The sequence below is a fragment of the Coenobita brevimanus genome, chromosome 55 (genome assembly GCF_032717465.1).
Source record: "Coenobita brevimanus isolate Jiangsu-jjx chromosome 55, ASM3271746v2, whole genome shotgun sequence".
Lineage (NCBI taxonomy): Eukaryota > Metazoa > Arthropoda > Malacostraca > Decapoda > Coenobitidae > Coenobita > Coenobita brevimanus.
Window position 1 is genome coordinate 8781280 of NC_137008.1, and position 5887 is coordinate 8787166.

Sequence of the window (5887 nt, forward strand, 5' to 3'; positions counted from 1 at the left end):
CACATGTGTTTCCTATGTATCAACAAGTGGGTTGGCAGAGGGTTAGTGCCCCTCCGTATAAAACAACTAAATGGCAATTTGCCACGCCTTACGGGATTATGGCGTCTGATTACAGATAGATAGACTGATAGGTAGTGGTCTCAGCTAATTCATTGTGTGTAGATGATCAGTAGTCGAATACAGTACCCGTTTCGGAGTCGTCCCTGCTCACGAGGTTGTTTTTCTTACAAAAATGTTGTTATTTTGTTCATAAGGACTTTAGTGAAAAGTTATGTAACTTTAAATGGTGGATGGAAAGCTGATGACACGGAGAGCTGGAGCTGCCGTTTCATCAGCCCTAGGGACTAGTTCCTGACCATCCCGCTTTGCTGAACCTTTTCAGTGTCACAGTAACACAGAAAGTAGGCCAGCATGCTCTCCAATACAAGTTTCTGTAACTATCAACACCAAACTACATGCACAGTACACACTACACTAACTTTTCTAAAATTTAAAAACAAATTATGGCTTTATATCACACAGCCTCGGAGTCCCCAGAAAGGGGGAGACTATAAATGCCCCCACCTTCCACCCTTCTCCCGATGACGACTCGAGCTGCCTGGAACCACTATCTGACTCACTTCTTCATTTCTGCAACTTTCGCTGCCTTTCCTCTAACTTTCTGTTGAGCACCACCTCTCCTCCTCTAAACCTCACCTTCTTTTGCTAACTGAGACTCAGCTGTCTGAGGCAACTAACAGCTAACCCTTTTCTGTATCCTCTTACTTTCTCTATACTCATTTCAAAGCCAAAGGTGGCTGTTGAGTAAATATACGCAACTCGTATTCCTGAACTTGATTCTTCTGAATTCTCTACACCCTGGCTTCGGCTTTCCTGTCATTCTCTGGCTAATTATATCTGTGCTGTTTACTTATCTCCTAATTCTACTGACTATCAAAAATTCTTTGACTATCTAACTTCTACAGTGGAACACATTCTACCCATTTCCCCTTTCTCTAAAATCTCCATTCTAGGAGATTTCAATGTACACCACCACCTTTGGCTCTCCTCTCCTTTCACTGATCCACCTGGTGAAAAAGCCCACATCTTTTCTGTCCTTAATGACCAAGAGCAGCTTGTACAGCACCCTACCCGTATCCCTGACTGCCTTGGAGAGAGCTCCAACATACTTGACCTCTTCCTTACAACTAATCCTTCTGCTTACACTATTAATCTTTTCTCTCCATTGGGCCCCTCCGATCACAACCTTATTACCACAACCTGTCCTATCACTCTGGTACGGCCTGTGGACCCAATAAAGAAATGTCAGCTGTGGCACTTTGGAGCTGCAGACTGGGAGGCCCTCAGGCAGTACTTCTTTGATTTTCCCTGGAATGCTTATCGCTTCCATGGCCGGGAGCCATCTGAGTGTTCCTTGCGCATTACAGAGATTATTCTCTCAGGCATGGAAGCATACATTCCTTTCTCATATCCATTGACTAATGCAAGAAAGCCTTGGTTTAACTGCGTTTGTTCTAATGCTGTCCACAACAAGGAGAGGGCCTATTTAAGGTACCAGAGCCAACCCACCCCTGAACCACATCTTTATTACATTTCTGCCTGGAATCATGCTAAATCTGCTCTTCGCTCTGCTAAAAATTATTTCATCTGTATCAAATGCTCTCAACTCTCCAACTCGAATTCTTCCCGCTCTTTCTGGCACCTTAACAAAAACTTTCTAACAACTTTACCTCATCATCCTTCCCTCCTATTTTCTACTCTGATGGCTCTGTAGCTATTTCTTCTACTGATAAAGCAGATCTCTTCACTCAGACTTTCTCCTCCAACTCCATCTTAGATGATTCCGGTGCAGTTCCTCTATCACTTCCCCCCTCTGACTTCCTCATGGCTGATATTAAATATTCTTCAGCTGATGTATTTTCCACCATCACAGGCCGCGATACTAACAAGGCATATGGGCCTGATAGAGTCCCTCCTGTTGTCCTCAAGAACTGTGCTTCTGTGCTTTCACCCTGCCTAGGTAAACTCTTTCGCCTTTGTCTCTCAACTTGTACCTTTCATTCTTGCTGGAAGTTTGCTCTCATTCAGCCAGTCCCAAAGAAGGGTGATCATTTCCAACCCTCTAACTATCGTCCAATTCCTTTAACATCTTGTATCTCAAAAGTTTTCCAGTCAATTCTTAATAGAAAAATTTTAAAACATCTTTCCTATCACAACCTTCTTTCTGATCGTCAGTTGGGTTCCGTCAGGGATGGTCCACTGGTGATCTTCTCACCTACCTTTCAGAGTCCTGGTCATCCTCCTTTTGGGACTTCGGCGAAAGCTTTGCTATTGCACTTGACATCTCAAAGGCGTTCAATCAAGTCTTGCATAAATCTTTAATTTCCAAATGCCCTCTTACTGTTTCTATCCTTCTATGTGTGCCTTCAACTGTAGCTTCCTTTCTGGTCGTTCTATAGCTGCTGTTGTAGACGGCCATCGTTCTTCTCCTAGAGCTATCAACAGTGGTGTTCCTCAGGACTCTGTCCTATCACCAACTCTCTTCCTTTTATTCATCAATGACCTTCTAAGCTGTACATCTAACCCTATCCACTCGTACGCTGATGATTCTACCCTTAACCTTTCCATTCGGTTCTTGCAACGTCCATCTCAGCAGTTACTTCAACAGACAAGGGATGAGGCTATGGTACACTTAATGTCTGACTTGGCTCGTATCTCTGACTGGGGTAAAAATAATCTTGTTGTTTTTAATGCGTCAAAGACTCAGGTCTTACATCTATCAACCCGACAAAATCTTCCAGAGGAGTACCCACTAATGTTTAATAACACCCAGCTTAATCCTGCATCATCCTTGCTCATGCTTGGAGTTTCATTCGCTCGGAAATTATCTTGGAAAGATCATATTACATCTCTTGTAAAATCTGCTTCCAAGAGATTAGGTGTGCTAAGTCGACTCCGTTCCTTCTTTACCCCTGCACAATCGTTGACTCTATACAGGGATTTTATCCGTCCCTGTATAGAGTACAACTCCCATGTGTGGGATGGCTATCCACATACAGCTCTTCTCTATAGGGTTGAGTCAAAGGCTTTTCATCTTATCAACTCTCCTCCTCTTACTGACTCCTTTCAACCTCTGTCTCTTCGCCGCACTGTTGCATCTTTATCACTTTTCGATCGCTACTTCAATGGTCACTGCTCCTCTGAACTGTCTGCTTGCATTCTTCCACCTCTACAACGGGCGCGTAGCACCCGTCTGGCAGCAAACTCTCATTCCTTTTCTGTTCAGCTCTCTAATGCAATAGTTAACCGTTACTCCCAGTCCTTCATTCATGCAACAGGTCAACTTTGGAACTGTCTCCCCCTGTCTGTATTTCCTGCTACCTATGAACTCCAGTCTTTCAAACGCAGTGTGTCCAGGCATCTCGAAATGATCGAATCTTGAATTTGGCTCTCTCTTGTATCATGTTTTTCTCTTGGAAGGAACAGTTTACGGGCTCATGGCCTTTGGTTCCTTCTTCCTAGCATAAAAAAAAATAAATAACTGCTAATAAGCTAATGGGTCGATATTTAGTAACTTTTGAGTCGCATTTCTTGTCATGCATAATAAATACTGGATTACACCATATTTTGGGAATTGTCTTCTTTATACAGAGTAAATACGAGTAAGTGGGGGAGATTGTTTTGTACATATTTCAACTTCTGCAACAGGCAGTATGTCTTCTCCTGGGGCTTTTCTTCTTTTCATACTTTTGAGAGAAATGTTGACTTTGGTGCTACCACTAGTATTTCACTAGAGTCAACGGAGAAGTTAGTTATTGGTACTATTGTCTTTGATGCATACATTTCCTTATAAAATTCTTAAACTCTCATGTCCATCCTATCTCTGCATTTATTGACTTCACAGTATTTGTCTTTTAGCTGCACATTATGTTGTTTTCCTATTGCCATATATCTTCATCTATATCTATCTATATATATCTATATCTATATCAATCTATCTATCTATCTATATACGGTATATATATGGAGCCTCTGTGGTACAATGGTAGAGTGTGCGTTTCGTACACGGGTGAACCAGGGTTCTCGCCCCGCCGGGGTAATAAACTTTGGGAGTGTTCACCTGGCCATGTACTGCATTGGAGGACAAAAGGGGTGCTGTAGTTGAACCAGTGTCACTTACTATAAAGTATGCTTGCACCCAGTCGGCTTGTGCGGGCCGATTACACTTGGTTCACAGACTACACACACATCCAAAGCCACTACAACACTACAATTACACTTACAAGCACTTCTCACCCTACATACAATCCCTACCAGACAGCCTAAGCCACTTGGTAGAGATACAGTGGCTGTATCGTCCCGACTTCGGTCGGGATAGGTCGGTCCTGCAGTGGATACTCAAAAAGGCTGATGATGATGATATATATATATATATATATAAAGTGCAGAGTTTTGCTGATGTCTGTGAGCGTTGTGCCTTGAGAATAAAATTATGCAGACAAGAGTATAGTGATGGAAATCGAGAGTGAGGGAGACACCCAGTGTGATGTTACAGTGAATGGAGAGAGACTGGAATTGGTGAGAGAGTTCAAATACCTGGGTACAGTGACTGAAAGGAGAGGAAAATGTGCATAAGAAGTGGAAAGTAGAGTGAAACAAGGAAGAAAAGTAGCTGGAGCTATGAAGGCATTCATAAGAAGCAGAGGCATGAGTTCTGCAGCTGCGCAAGGCTTACATGAAGGAGTGTTAGTGCCAACTTTAACATATGGGTGTGAGACTGTGGTGTGGCATGAAAATGAAAATGAAAAGTCAAGAGTGAGTGCACTGGAGATGGGATTGCTGAGGAATATATGTGAAATACAGAGAGTGGATAGGATACGAAATAATGTAATTCGTGAAAGATTCTGAGTGAGGAAGTCTGTGGACACCAGAAGTGAAGAGAGTTTTCTGAGATGATATTGTGGAGAAAATGGATAACAATAGAGTGGTGAAAAAAGGTATATCTGAGCGAATTTGAAGGAGGGAGGAGGCTAGGTAGGCCAAGGAGAAGGAGGTGAGATATGGTGGATGAGTGTGTGTGGAAGAGAGGCATGGAAGTCGGTGAGGATAGGAGACTGACAAGAGATCGAGCTGGCTGGATGATTGTTGGGTGAAGGAATGCATGATCAGCGATTTGTCACTCCTTTTTACCGTGACTGTGTTCGGACTGACTGTATCGGATACGTTTATGTGAGGCTACAGAATGTGGTGACAGTTTTTTGGCACAGCAGATAGAGTCAGGATTCCGGGGGCTTGAATGATGAATGAATGGAAGCGTGGCACTTTGGACTGGGCAAACTTGGGCTGTCTGGACATTGGTACTCTCCACCCTGCCCTAGGCTGGGAAAGGAGGTCTGGATGATGATTATGATGATATATGGCACTAGCATTATCAGTTAAACTATTTGGGCATATTTCATTTTATATTCTGTTATCGATTGAGATAATATATCTAAAGCAGTTTCAGAAATAGCTGTTTGAGTTTATCTAATTTTGCCATAATAAATGAATCTCATGTTTATTACATCAATTTTTATTCCACCATAGCTGTATGGTGGAAATATGAAAACTTGTATAATGCAAATAGCACAAGGAGCACTCATTGAATGCAACACTCAAGATCATCAACTGATACGCTAGTCAAATTTTTTACTTTGCCCTGTGATCTTGTTCTTGGGCAGATTACTCTCATAATTGAATTACTTAATTCTTGCATAATCCTCAACACTTCCATCATATTGGCTACAAATCAGAGAAGATCTGAATTAGCCTTACCTACTGAACCTTGCCTTTGATTTTTCACTGTGACCTTGACCTTTGACTGACTGTTATCAAAATCTAATATCTT